General features: G+C 41.6%; 1 protein-coding gene across 3 annotated transcripts in view; it reads right to left on the minus strand.

Annotated features, from left to right (window-relative positions):
- The window catches only part of LOC121176690 (sodium/calcium exchanger 1-like), a 98,236-nt gene that overhangs the window by 52,333 nt on the left and 20,891 nt on the right, over nucleotides 1-25,012 (minus strand). For 2 of the 3 annotated variants that reach the window (XM_041030732.1, XM_041030730.1), the window contains exon 1: nucleotides 23,112-23,508. The exons of the other annotated variant lie outside the window; for it this stretch is intronic. The gene's annotated coding sequence lies outside the window, so the exon portion shown is untranslated. Of the gene's footprint in view, nucleotides 1-23,111; nucleotides 23,509-25,012 lie in introns of those variants that run through there. 3 annotated transcript variants of the gene reach the window in all.

Consider the following 25,012-nt stretch of genomic DNA (forward strand, 5'->3'; position numbering starts at 1 on the left):
TAAACAAATCTGTGGCTGCTGTAGAACACAATATGGGTATTTGTTGGCACAAATGTGGACAGTAAGTAAAAGAAAATCATTGGTTGTTCCTAAAAGGGGGTTTTCCTTTCAAGTGTATAATGACAAAGCATGAATACTGAATGTAAACTCGTGTGTATGTGGAGCATGCATGCAGACGTGTATGTAAATGTGTGTACACGCACACACAAACTGTGCAATCCACTGACACGCTGACAAAAACAAACACCTGCAATTTTAGTTTCGTTCTGTTTTCAGTCAAACCAACATGTATTCACAGAGTTGGTGTGTATGTATGTGGGTGCACAAGGGTGTGCAAATATGTGTGTGTGTATAGCGTCACGAAATTGGATAATTGGATGATGCATGTTTACAGTGTTTGTAGGTAAAAGGCTGGAGGACATCGACATAATGAACAAGATGAAGAGAAGACTTATATTTTTGCAAGGTGGCAAAACGTCTAAAAATAAAACAGCTGATGATGATCAGACCCCATTTTTGATACAATCTGTATTTTGCAATAGTCTTTCAATTTATTTACATTCTGTAACTGGCTCTTTTTCATTGTGAGCAGCAGAGTCTGCCATTCCTGCCTGGGATTCAAATTGCCCTCACATGCAGGAGGGATTTACAAGGAAATGATGCCGCGTATAATTCAGTGCTACTGTGTGCAATTTCATCTCATTTATATCAGCCTCATTGTTTGCTGTTCACTCGTTCATCAAAAATGTGTCCACAAAACAATTTTGACATTCCGGGCATTTTCTGACAGTGGATCAGTTTAAATATTAAATCACACTCGCTGTTACCGCAGTAAACACAGATGTCGCCAAATCAACCAGGACTGAAACATTAAGGGTGACAACTTTGGAGCCCTGAAAATACGTCAGCAGAAATCATACATGGTCAAGAAAATCTGTTATCTGTAAGCAAATAAATGAAGAAAGGACATCAAAACAATAAACAGTGCTAACAAACAGAAATGACCTGCCAGGAGAAGCAGCAGCTGAATAAACCGGACTAACAGCGTTTGCCTCAAAAGTGAATTTGGAAAATGTTAAGTATAGAATATGCCAGAGGGGGCTGGAGGACGAGATGAAGGCAGACAACACACATATTCACACCCACCGTAAAGCACATCGCACACACGCGCGCGCACAAGCTTCGACCCGTTTATTGAAAGCAGTAAGAGCATTGACCGTGGTTGCTGATTCATATCACATCAGTGGTGCTTCGCTGCTCTGCTTCGTTTGGCACCATGAATCACCACACACACACACACACACACACGCACACACACTGCAGAGGGCTAATGTTGTCAAAGGGTTAAATGACATTTGATTCTCCGCATCTTCACAAGCTCAGCTAGCTTTCCTACTTCCATTAGTCCATCACAGCTTTTCCACTTTTCTTCCATCGTCCTTTTCTTTCACACAGCTAACACTGCTTTAACAAGTAATATGACCTAATATTGAGTTGTAAAAAAAAAAAAAAAAAAAAAAAAAAATGAAGCCAAATGTGATCATATCACAGTTTCAGTGCAAACCATCAGCGACTGTGAGAACGCCCTGAGGAAAGTGAGAGCTGAGAAGTGCAGGTAGTGTTTTGGTTTTTGTAAAATCTCTTTCCCCTCCAGATAAAGACATTTTCTACAACTACAACACAACTTTGAATCCACTTTTATATTACTTATAGTTATGTCTTTTATTGTTTTGAGGGCATTATTTCATAAGAAAATAACACACAAGTGAAGAAGAATGACAATTTCAAGAGTCTAATTGCAAAAAGCTGGTATTTAAACACATTTACTCTCATTATTGACATCCCCCTCTCTGTCTATCTCCTGTCTATCACGAGTGTGTATATGTTTGTGTGTATGTGGATTGTTTCTTTCAACTTTACTGGCATTGTGCTGTGTGTTAGAACTTGCTGGGTGTGAGCGTGTGCATGAGCATGTCGTGTGTGTGTGTGTGTGTGTGAATGTGTATGCCTGACTGATCTTTAGCTGCAGCCACTGAAGCTCCAGGCTTTGGAGGATGGGGGGGGGGCGGGGGGGCGGGGGCAATGAGGCAGCAAGGCAAACCCAAGAGGGAGCAGTTACTGTGGGAGGGGGAGCAGAGTGGCTGCCTGTGGTACACAGAGCTCAAAGAGCTTGGTTACTTGGTTAGGACAAGATTAGAAGAGAGATGAGGAGAGGAGGATGACGCAACAGACAGAGTACGGGGGGAGGGAGAGGGTGAGGAGAGAATAAGAGAGAAAGGTAGAGAGAAAAAGAAATGAGAGGCTGAGATAAAACCCAAGAAGTGCAGGAAGGAGATGCACAGAGATAAAGAAAGAGGTGGAGAAAGAGAGGCAGAGCGTGAGGGTGTGTGGCTCTGGGATTACAGCTATCGAGCGGTTGAAGAGCTGATGAGATGCGTAATTAGGCAGATTTAAGGGCGATAGCGAACGCGCCCCACTGGGCCTTGGATACAGCTGTCCAAGCACGTTAGAGAGTGTTACGAAGTGCTGCCCATACTCCAGAGCACAGCACAGACTGAAGGCGATGGTGAACGCAACCCAGTGGAACGAAAAAAAAAAAAAAACACGTCAGGGATGCAGCCGGGCTGTCCCCTCCAAAATATGTTAAAAGTGGCTGCAGAATATTGCATACACATCAGTGAGGTTTTGGTTTATGATATGTGAGTGTGTGTGGATCTGAATAAGACAGCGAATGCAATCTGCAGACAGACTGACAGGTGTCCATTGCACTTGCTGCATTTTTCTCAGACATTTTTGAAAAATTTAACTGTGAATTTCGCCTCTTGAATCTAGACTGTCATGCATGGGGCTGCTTTTTTACATTTTTTTTTTGGTAAATGTAGCACAAATTGTAGCGCAGCATATTTTTGGAGCTTGCAAATGCATCCCCTTGGAGCTTAAAGTAGCCACTGATGCACCTGTTCCTCACGTTCCCTTAATTTCAGGAGACTGTAGCAGAAACAGCCTGATGGCAGATCGCGACAAAGTCACGCAAAGTACAAAAATGGTACCAAAGTTGGTTAAACATTTCTGGGAGTGGGATCTTAAATCATACGCAGATGGAGACACATTTGCCCCAAAGTTTACTGAAACAAAAATACATCACAAGCCAACAGTTGCAGGCTGTCAGCAGTGTATGTGTGTGAGTATGTGTGTGGTCAGTACTCTGGCGGCCACTCAGTGTTTCTGCCCTGCAGGACTGTGCTCAGCATTGATCTGCCACCAGGCTCATCCATCACTCTTCGAACAAACACATTTTTTTCAAACAAAAAAAAAAAAAAGAAAAACAAAGCCCATACACAGAACACATAGCCAAAAAGACGCATCCACATAACTAAGCTAACGCACACTATACAGACACATTTGCACAAACATACATACATGCACTTAATTGTACACCAACGTAGGCAGGTGTACTGTACAAGCATGCCTATTTGACAGAGCCTACAGTACAATCAGTAGAGTGAGGATTGTATATATGCTATAGTATGTGCTGGGAGCACACATACACACATACACACACACAGCATTGCATGTAATGTTTAGATGTCAGCTTGAGTCATATGATGTGTAGAAAGTCGGATCAAGCCTCGAGCGAAGGTCACAAAGGTTAAGACTGAGAGAAAGACAGAGAGAGCTTGTGTATAATCCCGCAGCTTTTGGTTACAACTTCACTCCTTCTCCCTCATCTCTACCCTTTCTTTCCCTTCTAAAACCTGCTCTTAATTTGAAAACACCACCTTTTTTTTGTCATGTGGCTATACTGCGAGATGGTTTGCCGGCCTCAGAATAATGTAAGAAACAGGAGAAGGTTAAGTGAGGTTCATGCGTAAAGAAGCCTTGCTGTTCTCTGCTCCCAAAAGAGTCTGCCTCCTTCATTTGTTGCATACAAATTCACCACAGACTCACCAAGTCAGTGTAGGTTCATATTATCCTGCCTCTGGCAATAAAACTCAAGTCTGTTCCTTGCCTTTTATGTTTATTTCTTTCTGTGTTCGAATGTAATTTTTTTTTTATCTTCCTCAATGGTGCTCTTATATCGAAACTATCCACTGTCGTCCTTCAGCCAAAGTTCTATCTTTTTTTTATTTTTAAATAGCGTTTTCTTTCCCTGCTTCTGTCCCTTCATCATCAAGCTGCACAAACGTGAAAGTTTGTGTAGGCGAGGACATCAGCCAGATGGGGTTAAAAGGGTTTTAATGGGCTGTGACATTAATATGAGAAAAGATGATGAACAATATGATGAGACTGGCTGTGTGTGGAGCTTGTGTGTGTGTGTGTGTGTGTGTGTGTGTGTGTGTGTGTGTGTGTGTGTGTGTGTGTGTTCGTGTGTGTGTGTGTGTGTGTGTGTGTGTGTGTTTGTGTGTGTGTATAAGAGGTTGTTTGTATACATATGTGAGACTGTATCTTTTTTTATTTTTTATTACATGTGTTAGTGACCAGAGGCCACTGGAGATGGAAATTAATTTATTTGAATACTTACCTCAAGAAGTTTGCATAAAGAGGCTGATTTTAGCCAGTAGCGGTTGTAGGCATGCATATTATTGTGTCTGTAAGTGTTAGGAAATGTGTCTAATCAAGCAACATTCAAAGTCATGCAAGATGATGACGCAGCTGCAGATTACAGCTACTTTTAGAGCCACTGTATTCAACTTGTTTGTGGGAAATATTTATGCATACATTGTTGGAGAAGTTAAATTAACACTGCACTGCAGATCTAAAGAGTTATATTTGAACTAAAGTTAATATTTGAGCTTCTTTAACTATTGGTTGCAGACATGGGTGCCAATTATGTGGGTGCTCAGGAACACGAGCAGCTACTGATAATTGTGAGCACCCACGGGGAAATGATACTGTTGTGATGTTATTGGGAGAACACTGCGTCATCAGATGATGATAGATAGAAAATTGGATCACCTTCTGAACCGTTATCCATCTGACTTATAAAACTGCTCTGTTTTTTTTTAATTCTTCATGTATATAGATTCGTGTTTATAAATAAATTCATCGCCTGTGGTTGCAAGTGATAAATCACACTCCCAAATGAACAGTCTAACAGTCATTATCTGCTCTGCATCTGCAAATGAAACTGGATAAAGTTATTGTTTATTTCAACTGAGCGTTGAACCTGATACAGTGCTAATATATACCTGATCTGCTGGGATGAGGATTTCTCACTGCATTAAACTAAACACAACCAAAGACTCAAGTTACATCTGTGACAAAAGCTGGCCGACAAGGAGCAAATGAGGAGAACACGTGTGTGTATAAGTAAGTATATGGGTATGTGTGTGTGTGTGTGTGCACCAAAGTCAGTGAGGGTGAAGAGTTTATCATCACAAACATCCTCCTCATCCCTGAGGCTTGTTTTAGACGGATGATGCAAGCCTCTCCTGCTTCGTTGTTCTTTTCTTTCCTATCCCTCCTCACCCGTTTCTCCCCAATCTGTTTGCTCCCTGTTTTCCCTCTCCTCATTTCCTGCTGCTCTTCTTCTGCCTCTCCCTGTTTCACAATCTCTTCCACTCTTCCTTTTCTTCCCTCCTTTCATTTCATTCATCCTCCATTTCTCTGTGTTCCAACCGTTTCTCGACATTCGCAGCATCTAATTCGTACTTCACTACTTGTTCCTTTCTCTCTCGGCCCTTGCGCTTTTCATCCAATCCTCTCTTCATCCCTCATCCCTCCATCTCTCTTGTGTGACAAATAACAGCAATCTTAATAAAAAGGCTAAAGAAAATCCCCTTGTCAGTGAGAGCTTAGAGGAAAGAGAGAGAAAGGGACAGGCCATTTGCTTGTACATGAGTGTGTGTTTGTCAGGAGGAGGAAAAGAGTGGAGGGAAAAGGGGGGAGAGAAAAAGAGAGGGGAAGAGGGAGACAATAATTGGAAGTTGCATTAATCCCTCCTGATCTCTCTCTTATATTCCTGAGTAGTGAAGTAGGCACACACACACACACACACACACACAATGTACCTGCCAATGCACACACACGCTGTACTTCTCCACGTCACACACACTCACCAACACGCGATTTCCCACTCTCTATGCACAAGTACTCTCCCCTTTAAACACACACTCTTATCTGTATCTTTTTACACACTCACAGCGTCACCCACTCTCTACATGCTATACAGTGATAATAACTTTAGCAGCCCATTAGTCACCATGGTAACGGCCAATCACGTTATTTAAGCCAACCATTTTCCACTCCACATGCTTCTCATTGTCATTTGTCAGTTCATATATACATATACATATATATACACATATACATATATGCACTGTATATGTTCTCCTCTCTCTGTCCATCTCTCTTTGCCTGTCACCCGTGGATGGATTACTGAACTGGCCAACACAACCACAAAGAGATGTAGAACGACCATAAAGACACAAAACAACAGCAAAAGAGAGACAAAGTGATGCAAAACCACTACAAAAACACTCAAAATGACCACAAAGAGGCTCGAAACAACTACAAGAAAACACAACTACAAAGAGATGCAAAACACCCACAGACACCAGAAACGACAACAGAACGATGGAAAATGTCACATTGTAGAGGAATTCAAAAGTGGATTTAAATCAGGCTAAAATGGCCCCAGTGTCAAATTTATTTCTTCTTTTTGTTCTCAAATTACATAAATCACACTTTGATTTCCTTCTTTATTGGCTTGTTGTTTCTTCTAAACGATAACATTTGTTAGATATTCAGATAAAAAGACAAACACACTACTGAAGTGTCATTAAAGTGGTGTTCATCACACATCATAGAGAGACTATTACCCTCAGACAGCTCAGTGCTTCATTCTTCTCTGCAGTTTAAAAACTGTTCACATCTATGCTATATGTTAATTAACAGCAAAGTACGAGAGAATCATACATTAAGATGCACAGAATGATGCAAACTTTCAGTATGTCCACACACACACACACACACACACAAATATATCCACTTAGAGAAGGACAACACATACTTGGGGAGGATTTATATGGATAAATCACAGAGCTGTGTACAGTATATACAGTATATTCAAATAAAAGGGATGATAAGAGAGAAGAAAACAAATGAAAGTGGGAAGCAGAGACCGAACAGGCCTCTGTGCTGTTGTCATGTTACCACAGTGATTAATGGGATAGGAAAGTTATTATCATTATCATTACGGGTATGAAATGAGTGGGTGATGCACTCAGCGTGTCTGTGTGTGTGTGTGTCTGTGTGTATGTGTGTGTGTCAGCCAGATGGGAGAAAGCAGAGAGTAATGTTATCAGATTATTCATAGGGATGACATTAACTAAATCAATTAGATAAGAGGGTTTCCCTCATAAATTAGACTGTTAAGTGGAGATTACGGTAACAAGCTGAGGCAACTCAGTCACTGAACACACTGGAGTTCCTAAAATAAAAAGCATTAGATTTCGAAAAAGTGGTCCATGTAATTAAAAAGTGAAAATAGGAGAATTGCTGTGCATTATACTACAGCTCATATAACTTGTTTTGTTGCACTGTAGTTACATATAAGCACCAGGGAGAGTGTTTCAGACCCTATTCGATATTCAGACCACCACTTCAGATGACCGCCTTCAGTCAAAACTCAACAGGCCCTGTGGAAGCATAGTTTGCTCAAGTGAAACATCTTTTCTATTAATACTTTTTTATTTTTTATTTAAAACTTTGTTCTATTCTTAAACACTCCCAGATACCAAGATCCAAAACATGCATCTGCGCTCACAGTCTGCTCAAACCTGCTAATAAAAACCAGTGAAAACGTCCCTGCTGTAATTATGAGTGGGAGGGTTGCTCTATTCATGTGTGTGAGAGTGTGTGTGGGTGCGTGAGTGGGTGGCCATATGTAGAGGGAGCACTAATATTTCACTGTTGCACAGACAATTAAACATTCACATACACACACACATGCTGGATGAGCACAATGTGAAGTAGTTGGAATGAACCTGTATTATTTATTATGAAGAACAGAACAATCACTGCTCCTGCCAGGCTGAATAGCTGCTGGTTGGCTAGAGATGTAACAGGTATTCACACACACACATACACACACACACACACCAATTTCTATCTTCTTCACATGCACAGACACAATGCAAATGAATGTGGATAGACCTTTACTGTCAGACTTGTAATGACTAGGACCGTTAAGCAATGAGGTTGGCAAGAGTTCGCACTGTGGCACAGGCTTAGCCACAGATGAGCGAGGTTGGCGGTTAAATCCAGTTGGAGAGAAGGCTGCAAGGCCAGGAAGACAGGGACAAAGATGGAGAGAGGGAGAGGCGAAGGTGTCGAAAGAACGTGGAGACAAAACCAGAGAGAGGGAGAGAGATTTAGATTAAGAGGGGAAAATTTTCCGGCTTGGCACCGAATCAATTCACAGCATTACCAGCAGCAACGCCACAGAGACCTGGCAATCAACAGCTGAATGGACCTCCTTTACCTCAAGGTCACACATCTACACACACACACACACACACACACACACACAAAAATGAAACTAGACAGCAGTGTGAAAGATCGAGGACACAGCACAGTTTCTGGGGACGCACAATTTCAACCTGCTGTCTCACTGTCACATGAATTCATTCTCTTCAGATTCACCCTTGAATGCTCATCTTCCAAATAATGTCAACAAGCTCACTTCTACTGTGTCCTCTCTGGTGTCCCCACAGTTTGGGTAGAATACTCTGCACTCTGTCTTTATTGACTACTTCGGGGAGCTCAGTGGAAGGATTAGCCTGTTACTTGTGTGAGCATTGATTAGAGAAGAGTGCAGGACTTAAGTGAGACTCCGAGACCCAAATACTACTTTAGGTCCCTCTGTGATTTGAACTGGACACTTTAAAGATGCATCTAGATGTTTCCATGTCAATTAAGCATCCTGTATCCACACAAGGTGGCTGTGGCTCGGTAAGTAGACGGGGTCGTTCTCTTGGGCAAGATACTGAACCCCAAACTACCCCAGGATCAGTGTGTGAGTGTGAGTATGAACATGTGTGTCAATAGCCACAGCATGTAGTGTAAAGCTCTTTGAGGATTCTCACACACACACACACACACACACACACACACACACACACACACACACACACACACACACACACACACACACACACACACACACACCCACCCACACACACACACACACAAATAGCAAGCTCTCTCCTCTAGGAAATCTTTCTTTGTGAGACATTTCTGAAACATAAGCCCCATAATGCTCAGGAAACCCACAACTCTGCCTGTGATATTCTTTTGTTTGTGAGGGAAAGTTGGCAGCAGAACCAGCTATTTTCCAGCCGTTTGGTGCAAAACCTCTTGGGGCTGCAGCTATAGCTGCAATCTAACTCAAATCGGCCCCGGTGTAATGGCAAGGCAGTGCGGTCTGAGTACAGTCTGATTATTCTGACCTCGTGTTTGAAGGTCTGTCTGAAGCATAGCATAGTGGTTGTTTCTGCGACCGGAACAAGGTAATCAGTGTTTGACTCGTTAGGAATAAATTCACTTAATTAATGGCAGCCACAATCGATAGAAGACGAGGCTGCAGAGAGGAGAGGAGATTAGAAAACAACAGTTTATATTTACGATGTGACTGACAAAAGAAGGAAGGAGAAAGCATCAAATGCAGCAGTGAGAAGAGGAAATGAGGGAGTGCTGTAAAGAAGGAGGAGAAGTCAGGAGCTAAAGGAGATATATAGCCTGACTAATATGGATGGTGTGGATTTCCATTTTAACCTTGAGGAGGAATAAAAATCCTAAACACACACACAACCACACAGACACACACACACACACACACATACAGTCTTGACTCATGTATAAGCCTCCGGTAAGATGCTACATCCTGCACGAAATCCTTAAAACCCTCCAATCATCTGTGAGTGAAAATACAGCACGCAATGCCACATTATATCCTAATTGTTCAATGAATTACAATACTCCGATATTATCTGAATTTTTTACACAAAACAATAACAGACAGGGAAAGAAATCCAAGGAAAAAAAGAAGATAAAGCAAGACAGAATTTTTTGCTCAAGCACAATCTGTGCAGTCATGCAGGGTGGTTTGGACATGGCCGTCATAGTGGATGCATTATCACAGACCGGAGTGGCTGGTGGACAATTTCACCCAATTTGTCTGGCCTCTAATGCAGTCATCTCTGGCTGGCCGGCGAGCTCGGGATGTTTAATTTTAAAATGAATTCCATCTCAGATTACCCATTACACTGTGACAAAGTGGAACTGATACTGTAACAGCTAGAGATTGAAGTGGACCAGGTGGAAAAAAAAAAAAAAAGTAAAAGCTTTTCAGCTATTGCAACTGCTGTTTGGTCAATTAAAAGACAGGTCTTAGATATGACATCTATAAATTGATTGCACAACCACTACAGCTCCAAGAAAAACTGTCACAAGCCAATTTAAATTCAACTTCTGTGGAATTTGGAATAACAAGTCTGCTCGCAAAAAGAAACTTATTACATCAAAATTGTATTTTTTTAATGACTAACACAAACCTTTCTATGTAATCTTATGTCTTCCAGTGAACTCTGGGGAGACAGTGTAGATCTTTCTTCTTCTGATAAATCTGAAATTGTCTCCTTTACTTAAAGAAGCTTTTTCATGACCCCAAACCATTGGTAATGTTTATGCTGAAACCTATTTTGTACTCCATATTAGAATTTCCTGTCAGAAACGCACTAACATCAGTGCAGAGCAAGTTGACGACGCAGACGCTGAGAGTTTTCTGCTGGACACTTGACGATGCACGGACTAATTGTCCATTATGTAGGTGGGAGCGTCTGATCCCACCTCGTTCCTGTAATGATAATGGCTTCTCGCAGTTAGCTGTTAATTACTGCTGCTGCCCGCATGTGTCTGAGTGCGTGTGTGTTCGCTCATTATGCTGAGCACGCTCAACGAGTGCGTGCAGCCATGGGTGAAAGCACCCCTGTGCTGCAGAGAGACAAAGAGAGGGGAAGAGGAGAGACAAAGTTAGACAGAGACTCTTACAAACAGGTGTGGTTAGTCCCTGAGTCACCCTGACCTTCTGATTGGTCCAGCAGCACACACACGTTGATGAACACACACTTACAAATATGCACACACACACACACAGACAGACAGAGTGTGTCTGTGGCACGGTGATGTCAGAGAAGTTGATCTCAGTGGTCTGGACTTGACACCACCATCTGGCTTGGCTGCGGGGAACCACACACACACACAAAACACACACACACACTATTGGTACGATTAATGTTAGACCACAGAATAACTCACTTAAACACAATATCTGACAGTAACAGCACACAGATTGAGAATGAGCACTCAAACACACACTCTGTTACTACAGAAACACAGAGGAAACATTTATAGTAATTACAGTATCTCATACAGACATCATGCACACCAACTACTAATACGCACGCATATTCGTGTGAATTATTTATGTCCACATAAATTTAAAAATATCCAGCCTCAAATCAATTAAGATGCAGATGCCCTTCTCTCACACAGCTCCCTAACAAATCTCCTCTGAGTCGCCCTGCCTTTGCCCAGCAGTAAAATATATGAGCCTCTGGAGTTCTCAACCAATCCCTGCACTAAATTACAAGCACTGAAATATTAAATGCAGGCATTTGAGAGAGTGTAAACATCTGAACATGGGGCTGCGGCGACTGTGAGGTTCCTTCTGTTGTTATGTCTCTGAGCTACACTCTCCAAAATCAGTTGTAAATTACTCACTGTAGGTGGGACTGTGACAACTTTTCCTTCATCTTATGTTGGTGGGGCTCTATTCCTTTGGCACTGTAAGCTACAATCGCTCATACAAACCACATGGTTTGTTCCAATCAAGCTACTGTTGCAGGTACTAGAAAATACGAGAGATCATTTAATGTACAGCCAAGGATTTTTTTCCTTAGAGAAACCAAATCTATACGAATGTAAAACAGATTTTGAGTATTTACTGAAAAAAATTACAAAAGTAAGTACTCAAAGATGTCTGTGTGCATACTAAATCCTCTTGATTTTTGAATGTGCTATTTGATTGTCCCACAATCAAATGCATCAAGGAAATGGGGGAGCTACTCAGCCTTAAAATTTAAATTTAAATAAACTGCTAATGGTAGTGAAACTGCTCAGAGACGACTGTGGAATGCAAACAAGTATCAAATCCTCGAAAAACATTTTTTTTTTTTTTTGCTCGCTCGACTCCGTTTGAGTGAATATTACACAGTAACCAACTGATGTGTCTCACTGTCAACCAACATGTCAATAGTTCTGTTACTAGTAGGTTTGTTTGTGACACTAACCAACACAGGGACATTACTGTGGTGGAGTTTCTGGCCCATGTATACCTGTTTACAGCTGGTTTGCAGTATAGAGCTTAGATTTTAAAACTTGTAAATAGGTTAAATTACTTTATCAGTAAGCACAGCGCAGCAAAACGGACATTCACATTAAAATGCCACACATTATTACTTTAACCTTTAACTATAAGAGGTTGGTTAAGCACAGCTGCCTTTTTTCACCAAGCCTCACACTCTCAGTTCTGCACTGTCTGCCTCATTTAGGACTATAGTGTCTTGTTCAAGGGCAGGGTGACGGCGGCTGCTGAAGGAGGACACAGTGTGTGTGTGTGTGTGTGTGTCTGTCTCACACTGTCCAGACATTTCAGCCTCCTCTGGGATTCAAACTGACAATCTTGAGGTCGCAGCCTCACCTTATTAACCACTAGGCCCCAGCCGTCTCTGCTACAGTGGCTTTTGTGCAATCATATTTCCTGGCCGGGGATAAATGTTGTGTTGAATGTAATATACATGCTATTTCAGGTTCACCTCCATTAAATTCCAATATTCCCCTCAACAGCGACGTGAAGCTAATGGCACTCGTGTATTTCGATGCATGACCGTGCACACTGGAGAGCATTTACTGCACATATGAAACAGCATGTGTGTGTAAAGCAGTAAGTGCCCAGTTGAGAATATGCGGGAGATTGACTAGAGCTTGTTGAAGCCTCCTTCGCTTCATTCAGCCGTGAATGACCGTGAGAGGAGCACTCACCTGGATACATACAAACACAGCTGTAAAGCAAGTTAATACTATATAAACTATGCTCTTTGTGTGCCACCAGCTCTGAGCTCCTCTGTTTTAGTCCATCTTCCTTAAGTGTCACATTAGATGAGACAGCATGTCCACAGACATTCACATGGTGCTGATGAGCAGAGCAGAGCAAGGTCAACGCACACCAAGGGCAAGAACTGAAAATACGCCAACCACACATAATGACATAAGAAATATATGTTTCCGATTCATCCGGAGGGGGAACAGAAATCTATCAAACTTTATGGCAAAGCGTCCACTAGCTGTACTTCAACACATTTCCTTTTTCTCTTTGTATTTCCTCTCCACTGTTAATTATCATGGATCACTAATTTCTCTCATTTTCTCTTGATGTGATCTCTCAGTCAGTATTATATTAGTCTTCCTGAAGCCACCTCTCATCATTTTACCATTCTTATCTCCTTTGTGATAAAAAGAGAGATAAAGGGAGATCATTCTCTCTTCTCTCCTCTTCATGACTTGCTTTCTCTGCCATGTTGACATATATTTCTATCCTACCCTGCTTTCATCTCTGTTTTTCTCCTTGTTTATTCTTTCCCTCTTTCTTCATTCATTCATTTATCTGCTCAAACTCCTCTTAATCCATTACAACCTTACAGAGGATTTTCCAAAAAAAATGGCCCTGGTTAGAATCAGTGTTATTCTTCATTAAAGAGCTGGCCTGTCTCCATTCCTTATCTCCAACATAATGGCTTCCATCTATTCGTTTCACCTTACAAAGTCATTATAATGTACTAATTAGGTTTAATCTTGTCCCACACTCATCTCCATAGCAATCATCCATCCATTCTCCACTTCCTGCCACGGCCCTGCACCGCACTTTGCGTCAGGCTCTCAATTTGGTTAATCTCCATGCCTCTTCTCACCTCTTTTACTTCTCACTCCACCTCTTCACCTCCGTCTGCCGTCTGCATTTTCTTCTCCACACTCTCTGCCTCCTCCAGTTGCATCTGTCTGCAGTTAGTTATACTACTGAATTTTCCTCACTTCATCACTCTCTTCCTTCATTTTCCTACATCTTTGCGCCTCAGTTTCATCTGTTTCTTCTTGCCATTTATCCTTTCATCCCTCAGCCACTTGCACCTGCCATGCATTTCCTATTTTCTGTCTCATTCCTTAATGACAATGTTGCTTTGCAACTCCTCCATCTTTCTTTTCTTTCAACTGCTCACTTGTCTTTTTTTCTAATTTTCTACTTTCTATTTTTTCTCACTCACACATCAAGTCTCCTCTTTCCTCCATTTCCCTCTTTCTGGCTCTATTGATTTGTACTTTCACCAGTGCAATAAAACAGCACCCTCTGCACACATCAGCATCTTTGGAACATATGGCTACAAATTAAACAGAGGGTAAGTCGAGATCAGCAAAACTAATTATGTCAACACAGGAATTAGTTGCCATGTTAAATGATTTAGAACCACGGAAGTGATTCCTAAGTAAATATATTACACATAGAGATTTTAATGGAACGTTTTGAAGAAAGAGACAAAGGAAGAAAGAAAGAAAGAAACCAAAGAATCAAAGAACCAAAGAGCAAACTTAGGAACCAAAAGAGGAGCCAAAGAATTAAAGAGCCAGAAAGCTGGGTGTAGCCTACTGGTTGAGACGCATATTACATAACCACAGCATCCACAGTTTGATTCCCAGCCGAGGGACCTTTGTTGCATGCAGCTCTCTCTCTCTCTCTCTCTACCCTTGTTTCCTGTTTATCTCTATACTGTCAACTATGAAATAAAGACAGTAAGCCAAAAAAAGAGCAAAAGAGAAACCAAAGAAAGAACTAAAGAACAAACCAAGTTAGGGTCCAAAGAACCGCAAAAAGAGCTGGAGATCCAAAGAAAAAGAAAAACATATGAGATCCAAAGAACAAGCCAGAACCAACTCATCAAAGAAAGAAAGAAAGAAAACACAACCTCGTCCATTATGCTGCAGTTAGCAGCTAATGAAAAAGACCTTTTTAATTATTCTGGCCCAATCATGTTGGAAAGACTTTATTTGAATCCTTCTCGCCTCTTGCGTCCTTCGGGAGCACATTTCAATTACCTGCTCATGTAAACATTATTGATCCTGTAGTGAACCAATGCAAGGATTCAGATATTGATCTGAGCCATGAACCATATGCACAAGGCAAGAGTCCGCTTGTAATGAAACCACCACACACATTCAATAACCATTAGAAAGCAGTTAAATGATAATTTTATTAAAACTATGAGCATTTAAATGACCTCTGACCTGTGGGCCTAGAGCTGGCGTCTCTTTTTCTGTTTCTGTTCTTCGGTATCTTTGTCCCTTTCATTTTTTTCCTTAAATTCAATTCATGACTTTGGGATTAAATTATAAATGAACAATATCAAAAATCGTACAAATTCACCTCTGAAATTAAACATTTATGTCATTTCTTGCTCTCTCTCCTTCTTTCTGGTTCTCTCAGTGTCTGCACAGTGCACACACACACACACACACACACACACACACACACACACACACACACACACACACACACACACACACACCCACACACACACACACACACAATGATTGCTGTGTGTGTGGTGTGGATCTATGGTGAAGCAGTGGTGTGTGACTGACCAAGGGAATTCCAAAGGTCAAACAGAAACATGGAGTTTCAAATACAGATGCCGGAAAATACACACACACACACAGACATACACAACTTTCACCTGCAATGTACTGTTTACCAACACAGAGACATGTAGCAAAAATAACACACACACAAACACATGGCTGAAATGTGAAATGTAAGTCCACATACACAAGACAGACACACACGTGTGTGTGCACACACGCACTCACACCTCAGAGTGTGTTGTGGCCTTGTCTAAATGGCACTGTATTGAGTCGAGGGTGAGTGAGTGACTCACTGTTGCAGCTGACTGCCTATTTGGCTGTCTGCATTGCCAACAGACATAGAGAGTCAATAACCTCTGTGCGCTCACACACACACACACACACACACACACACACACACACACACACACACACACACACACACACACACACACACACACACACACACACACACACACACACACACACACACACACAAACAGAATGAATGGCTGGGCACCAAATGTTTTCAAAGGTGTTTAAGTTGGCAGGGGGGATGACTCATACCTGTCTTCAGACACTGCTCACAACTGGGAGTTTGACTTTGCCATGACCTGACTATCTGTCCTGCTCTGTGTGCTCTCTGGAGGAGGCTTGGCACTGCTAAACTTTACATAATGTAAAATAAACATGCATACACATCTGTTACATACGGAAATGGTGTCTATTACATATGGAAACAGTGTAAAAGGAAACATACATCCTCAAGGGCTCTTACACTGTTGCTCATGGCCATCATGGAGTTTGACCAGGTCAGGTCTTCAAGGCTGCTTAGGACAGTGTCCCTACATTCAACCCCCCCAGTGAATTCAACAGTGTGTTTGAATTCACTACATGTGAGCTGAAAGTGCAATAGCAATAGTGACAATATAGTAACAGCAAGTGGAGCTGTTAAATATTTTCTCAGAGCCCTTTTCTCTCTGCAGTGGCACCATTCACCACCACCTCCTCCCATTCGGCCTCTTATGCCCACAGGAGTGCTCAATATCAGCAGTCAGGCGGGTCGGCAGATGACAGGTCTGACTGCAAGTCATCTAGTGTTGATGTCTTTGCTTCAACAAGACCAGAAGGCTTAGCTGCCTGACACCAAGCCCTTCAGTTTCTAATTACACAGACTTGTGTGTTTTCTGCTGAGTAACTTCTGTTTGCTGAAAGTAGACCTAATCTTCTACGTGTTTTCAACTGTTGTTTTCTGAAAGCAGCTGTTTCACTTGTATTTCTTTGAGATTTTAATTTGCGTCTCGTGCTTCTCTGAAGATTTTATAGGATGTCAGTCTCCAAGTGGTGGTCACTGCGTGCTTTGCTCTGTCAGAGGTCATTTAAGGAGGCTGGCAATCATGCCTTGGGCACCAAACATGCCAGAAGTGTCACACTCTCAGCTGCAGAGCCAGAGTCAAAAGGTTCACGTCACAGCCTTCACTGTCTTCTAACAACACGTCTATGCAGTCTGTCAGAAAAGAAGGTGAAAATACTTCAACAGAAAAAAATGGATCCAGGAATTGCAAGGTGAATCACAAACAGGAGTTAAATGTGCTTTTGAGTGCAGATGTTTCATTTAAAAAAAAAACAAAAGAACCGTCACACAAAATGATGAGGCCCACAGTCAGTAAGTCAGGTTATATTTCGTTTACAAAGGTCACGTCCAAAAACTCATTCAAGCTTATGAGTCGGTGCAGCTGAAAAACATGATTGATATTCCTCCATAGAAACACCACTCTGGAATTGTTATAGATTTTGCTTGAGTCTGAAATCCTCAATCCCTGCTGAGAGCAATATCCCCCCCACCTAGTACCTTCAGGAGTACTTTGATTTAATGTCTTTCAGTCTGGTGCAGCCGGAGAGTATCTCAACAAAATTTTCAACCAGAGCACATGAGCTCAGGACTCTATGATAGGATGCATCCAAAAATCCCTGCAGCTCTGAGGGAAGAGTGATCTAAAAATGAATCAACTGAAAGAAAGCCACAAAAAAAAAGATAAAATTAACAAGCTACATTGGTGGAACTTGGGTCCTGTAATGTTAAATTGGAGAAAACACACCACAGCCTTTATATAGCTGAAAAGTTACTGCCAAGAGGGAAAAGTAACTTCAACTGGCCAACAACACTTGGCAACTACATCTGTCTTAAACACAAATCACTCTCCTGACTATTGAAGCGGCAGAACTGACTGAAATGGCCTCTTGGTAAAATGACCCCAAAGCTCAGGACCTGCAGCAAACACAGAGGTAAACAGGTGCAGTAAATGACAGACGCCATAGCTATTTCAAAGGAAGCAGGTAGTAAGAAGTGTCTCTGCTTTTCCCAGCTTGTAAAAACTCAGTAGGTTTTCTTTCCTCCCAACACTGTAATGTGATGCTCTGCAAAGCAAACGTACAGTGTGATGGTTCAATCAGTCACCTGCTGAGCTGAATGGGACAGATCCTGATGCATCATCTATCATCTCTAGCAGCATAGTTGTTAGACAACAGTTTAAACAATCACCTCACTCATTAAATATGTGGCCTTTCTTGTGTAATGGAACACCACTTCCCATTTTCCCTGAAGCTTAAAACACAAACGTAAATATGAAGCTACAACCAGTAGATGGTTAGCTTAGCTTCGAATAAGGACAGGACACTTTTTTGAAGGTTAAAAAAAAAAAAAAAAAAAAAAATCATGCTTAGCACGGCTTTGAGGTCAGATTCATAGTTTGGATACAAAGCCAACTCCAGCCCACTGCGAACACAAAAGTACAAAAGAACCGAGTCATCCATTGAATAATTCCTGCATGTAGCGTCGTCCACGTCCCACGTCGCTTGCTGTTTTGTGCTTTGGCTGGTATGAAATTGTGTTTATATAACCTCATCAGGGTGACAACCACACATACATACACAATCAGCTGCAGCAACACACAAACACATAAATGAATCATGTAGCATACGCTCCAATAACATTTGAGTTCCCATCTGCTCTCGCTCAAAGACATCTTGAGCTGTTCTCACCTGCTTTACAGCACAGAAACACACACACACTTGAGTTGATACAACCTACATTACCAATCCATATTACCTAGTACTGCGAATGCCCTGGAGCACGCACACAGAGAAACACAAAGGATGTAGGACTGCTCAGTTAACAATGTAACTCTGCCCTTAGGGGGTTACACACCTGCCACAGCTTCCAGCAGACACTCATTCATTCTGTTTCCACTGTTCCCACACTCTCACTAGCTCTTACTCCTACACACACACACACACACACACACACACACACACACACACACACACACACACACACAGACTTGCATATAATCACTCAACATCCAGCAGCCACAAAATCTAAGCAACGAGTGTGCATCAGCAGTATATCACATCTAATAATATCCAATACTGTGCTGAATATAGATGGTTGTATAGTAGAGGTGAATAAAATCTCCGAGTGTGTGTGTGTCTGTGTGTGTTTGTGAGAGAGACTTAAACAAAGAAAAGGAGTGCAGAAAGTAGGTCCAAAACTGTTGCCATGGTGATTAATGAGATACAAAGGTCTTTAACATTATCATTACGGGTATGAGAGGAGTGGGTGATTGTGTGTGTGTATGTGTGACACAGAGAGAAAAGGCAGAGCAAGACACAGACAAGAGAAATGAGAAATCCTCAGAAATGAGTTTAGTCCAAGCCTCCCGGCTGCTTTTCAATCTTTGGATCGATAGTGTTTTCTCGCATCAAACCGGGACACCGTTTGACAGGGCGGGTGAAGGAGGTCAATGAAAACACACACCATGTATACAGAAGATTTCAGAGTAAATCTGAGTGAAATCAGCTTCCTCCCTGCCTGTCATTTCTCCTTCTCTTTTAAAATATGAATTAAAGCACTGCTTTTGACCAACAGCTCCGGGCAATACAGCTCTAAGAGCAGAGAGAGCCTGTTCGCCAGGGGACGGCGGCAGCAGCGAGGTTAGAGGAGCATGAGTGGGCTTGTGACTGGAAAGTTGCCAGTTTAAATCCCTTGACTGACTTGGTAAATGTGACTGGAGGAAATGAATAAGTAAAATCCTCAACTATCTCAAGATTTAGAGTTATGGTGCCTTTGAGCAAAGAATCAGACATAATGTTCTCTGCAGTTGTACTTGTCAGCTCTCATGTGTGTAGCCGTAAGACACATAGTCAGTCAATGTATAAGTCAATGTAAAAGTAAGTTAACCACCATGGTGACGCTTTTTCCAAAGCATACTGAAACATTTTACATTGACTTTCTATCTCAAGAGCTTTTCTTTATTTATTCTTTGTCGATACATGGAAATGTACTGAAGGTCCGACCCAGTGCAAAAACATCCCTCTGTGCCTGATTGTATCTTATTGTATTGTATGTAACTTTTTAATGTCTTTCAGCTCATTGTTTTGGTCTTAAATCTTGCAGCTTTAGTATTTGCTTCAGTCTCGCCAGACCTCATCAGCCTTGTTTCCAGCTGCCTGCTGTGGCTGCAAACTACAAACCCACTGTACATTACCTGCTCAACACCAGCAGGCAGAAGGACACAGAGACCAGCTAGTGAACATAGTGGAGTTAATCTGTTAATGTAGCTTTAGCAAGGGTCTGAAATAATGTGCACCTAGTTTGTAATTAATGAAAAAGGTCACATTAATAAAACCACATAAATAAGCATAATTTAATAAATGTCTGTCAATGGAGAACAATATGAAAACAGGAAAAATAAAGAAAACATACTAAGAAATGACAATGACAACATAAGTCCTGGTGTTGACCACAGCTAATTTTCACATTGCTAAAGAGCCTGTTAATCAGAGTTTCTCACGTCCCTAAAATGTACACGTGTGCATGTGCATTCCAAAGTTCGATTAGGGTTTTTTTTTCCTTTCCCAAAGGGTCAAATTAAGGCTGGTCAATCAGTCCAGGGGTCGATGCGACCTAACTGAGGCAGGCATGAAAGGGCTTTTGAAGCTTTCGACTCTCGCCCGACATCCTACTCAACCAGCAGATCGGAGAATTACAAGCATTCATTACACAGGCAGTCACACACACACAAAAGCACACGCTCCCTGTCACACACACAGAAAACCACACACACGTTTATTCTGATGTTGCTGCTTTCACCTTCATATATTTTTTATGTACATGCATGAGCTGTACTCATGTGCGTGTAATTTCAGTGGGTGGGTTTGCAAGTGTGTGGGTGTGTATGTGAATATTCAGAGATATTCAGACACTGCACAGCATTTATTCAGTCTTTGAAGCCAGTAATTGGCAACAGGTTCATTGTGACGGTGCAGAGATGGATGCATGTGATGCCCGCATGTGTGTGTGCCTGCAAATGTGTGTGTATTAGTGCTTAATATCTACTTTGATCCATCTAAAAGCATGTTTGAAGCTGCGATTGAGATCCAAGCAAGCAACAGATTGTCATGCTGGTTAGTGGCAGAGGAGGAAGTGATGAAGAGGGAGGGGAGGATGTTAGGAGAGGAAAGGAAAAAGAGGATTACGCATAGGAAACACACATAGGAATATGAACGAGGGAAAATAACAGTAAGGACATGGATAGCAGGAGAAAAAAAGCAAAGCAGAAGATAAGAGGAAAGAGTAATGGCAGAATGATGCAGAGGAGGAAATGAGAAAAGTGTCAGTGGGCCCTTTAGGCTGTACAGGCCAGAGAGGTTTGGTGGAGTATCAGCAGACAGATGAATGGTGAAGTGTGTATGAATGTTTCATTCTACCTCTAGATTAGGCCTGCATTAGAGAATGAACCTAATGAACATGGCCCTAGGTCTGGAGGTTAATAGCTACACAGCCTTTATAAAGGCATGATCAGGGATGAGAGGGAAAAAATAACCGGATGAATCCAACCAGTGGAAAAAGACTCAGAGAATGTCATGTGTTACAATCATCCCATAGCAGTATTAAGTGTAACACTGGCTAAATTGCCAGAGTTTAAGTTTAATTCAATTTGGGCTCTGTATAACTGACTTACACTCAGTTATACAGAGAGGTGTTTCGGCATGGACAAACACCTTGCAGTATCGCGTGATTAATTGAGTCCAAACTCTGTTTTGCAGGAGTGTAAAATAAGTGTGAATAAGTGTGTGAAAGTAGTAGTTAAGTGATAAAAAAATTGCTGCCAACAGTTGAAGGTAGAACAAAAATAACGACAAGTGACCAAAAGAAAAAGAAAAAGGATCAAGAAGATTCAAAACATCAAAACAAATCACAGAAACGTTTCAATAAGCAAAGAAAAATTGGAAAATTAAGTAATGTGCCATTATGTAATGTAATGTATTACTAACAGCAGGTGTTTGATCACCGTTGTAAGCAAATGCTATATTTATTTAATCATGAACTGTCATGTGATGCTGTGTGTGCTCTTCACGCATGTCTACAGTAACATATTTAATGTAACATCGTGCCCATAGTACCCATGGTGTTTTGTGATTCCTAATGAGCCACAAACAAACTAGAAACTGTATAATAGCCTCCATGCAGCTGTGGACTGTAAGAGTGTGAGCCTCCCTCTAACTGGCCCTGGCAGCTTGTCAAATCTCGAACTGTGGCTTTAGATAATCCCCATAATGTAATGTATGCAATCTCATAATGCATATTACACGTATGGTGTTACGCAACACACAATCAGCATAATCTTCCCTCCGGCTTTCTATGGATATGAAGTCATGGATACGTTTTGTTCACAAACACACACGTGCACTCTGCTCTCTGAGAGCACAAGTCATATTGCAGATGTTCATATCCAGTATCTGCCAGCCTCCGTTTCTTTGCTTTTGACTCTGTGTGTGTGTGTGTGTGAGTGTGTGTGTGTGTGTGTGTGTGTGTGCGTGTATGATGTTGAGAGGAACTGGCAGCACGGTGCTCAGACTTCGGTCCCTTGCTAATGTCACACACAGAGAGGATAGCAGAGAGCCTGAGGGAGCTAGCAAGCTAAAGCGTGCACACACACACACACACACACACTTATCATGCATAAAAACACTGAGAGTGAACAATTAAACTTAACATACAATAACGCACCATACTTCCATACAGACTGTTCTATGATGTTCCCTGACTCGTACAGATTTTTTTGCTACAATGACTTGATGACACACACACTCGCACACACACACACACACACACACACAGACATACACTTCTGCGCAGGCTGTTTATTTAAGTGTGTTTTCTGCTGCGGGGCCATGATGACACACACATACTCACTTGGAGTTCACAACTAAAAAGCACAACGTTTGAACAAACATTCACTTTCCATCATATAGACCTATACATGGATGCACTCTCTTAACGCACACAAACACTGCACTGTTTGCACTGCACTCACCCTGGATGCCTTTACACCTCCACCCAAAGCTTTGATGTCACAGCCATTCGCTGCAGCTGAGCCGTTCACTCCAAGTGACGTGTGGTTGTAACTACAAACCCTAAAAGGAATCAAGATTTGAGGGGACCAGCGATCACTTTATGAATAAAGCTTCGTGAACAGTGGGTTTAATCAAGCTGACTTGTTTATGAAACTGCAAGTTCATGGGAAATCCCAGGGACAAAGACAGTAAGAACAGGGAAAGGGAAGTGGTTGCAAGAAGGGGGCACGCAGATTAAATGCTTCTGCTACTGCAAGGCCAGTGGTAGAAAGAGAACACAGGTCCTATGCTTTAATAACGTAAAAATATAAATAATATAATATAAATACAAGTATCTTCATCAGACTTAAAAGTGCCCTGTCTGAGAATTTTTTTTTTTTTTTTTTTTTTTTTTTTGCTTTTTGGGCTTCAAAAAATATTGAAATGAAACCATCTGAGAAGTTTGAAGAGGAAATATCTCCTTAGTGGAACTGCTAACAACTTGTAGACATCTGACACGTGAAATTGAGCTCCAGATACTTTTTTTCGTTAGTGGTCACAAGCTAAAGCGGTTGTGAACCACTTATTTAACACAGAAATGCACTGAAATGTACTTGATTAAAAAGTACAGTATTTCCCTATGAAATGTGCTGAAGTAGAAGTATAAAGTATTGCATAAAATGGAAACTTTACTCAAGCAAATTATAAGTGCCTAATAATTGTGCTAAAGTACAGTACTTGAGTGAATGCATTTACAATACCAATGTGCATGGCAGATGACTTTTTGAAGGAGTAAGTTGCAGTTCAATTAATCTCCATCCTCATCTGTCATCATGTCTTTATTTTCTCCCACTGTGATTAACCCCTCTGTTGTCGTCTCCTTTGATACTCTCTCCTTCACCCCTCTCTGTTTTCTCTAAATCTTATTTTCATCACTCTCCTTCCAGCTCCATTGCCTCGTCACGGCTCTCCTCAAGAAATAAGTGCACTTTACAAGTCCTTTGGCTCCACGCTCAGCCATATTCATAAAGAGCTGGCACCCCCCCCCCCACCCCGCTTTCTTTCTCCGCCATTTCTTTAATTTCAAAAGTAAACACCCCTGTGGTGATGAGAAATTACTGCTTCTTTAACTGAATGCCAAAAAGAGGTGTATCACACAGTGTGTGTGTGTGTGTGTGCGTGTGCGTGTGCGTGTGTGTGTGGGCCTGTGAGCGATGCCAAGAAGCAGTACAGTTTGATAACAGAGCAGATGGATAACACGCCTGCTTTTGATTTGTTTGTGTTCAGGAAATGGAAGCGACAGAGCTGGGGTAAAACTAATGAAGTTAAATGGAAGCGAGTCTTTCATTAGCTCAATGCTTTCCCGTATGATAAACCCCACACTGCCCTTTTTTTGGGGGGGGTGGAATTTCACAGCAGCAGAACAGAGAGCCAGTGAAAACACTCCATGTCCATAATGTATTTTCAAAGGAGAACATTATTTTCAGGGAGCAAAAGAAAAGATAAAAACAGCTTTATTTTCAGATTCACGCTGACACCCGTGCCCTTTTGAAAATGGTCACAACAACATCTAAGGGTTTGGAGAGGACGCAAAACTTCCACATACATAAAGACAAATAATGGAAACTTGCTCAGTGAAAGGGAACTGAAACTGCACTGAAGTGTTATATTTGCACAGTAGTGGTGTGTGAGCGTTTGAAAAAGACTGAAAAGCTGAGGATCTGCATTCAGTGTAATTGAAAGAGAAAAATACGGAGAAACAGAGACGCAATAGCATGACAACAGTGGATTATGTGTATTTAAGAGCGCCCATTGTCCACTCCTACTGCATTTCATTTTTACTGTTTTCCCATCTATCGCTCTTATGATCCTCATCCCTCCT

This window comes from Toxotes jaculatrix, chromosome 23 (assembly GCF_017976425.1).
Source record: "Toxotes jaculatrix isolate fToxJac2 chromosome 23, fToxJac2.pri, whole genome shotgun sequence".
Classification (NCBI taxonomy): Eukaryota; Metazoa; Chordata; class Actinopteri; family Toxotidae; genus Toxotes; species Toxotes jaculatrix.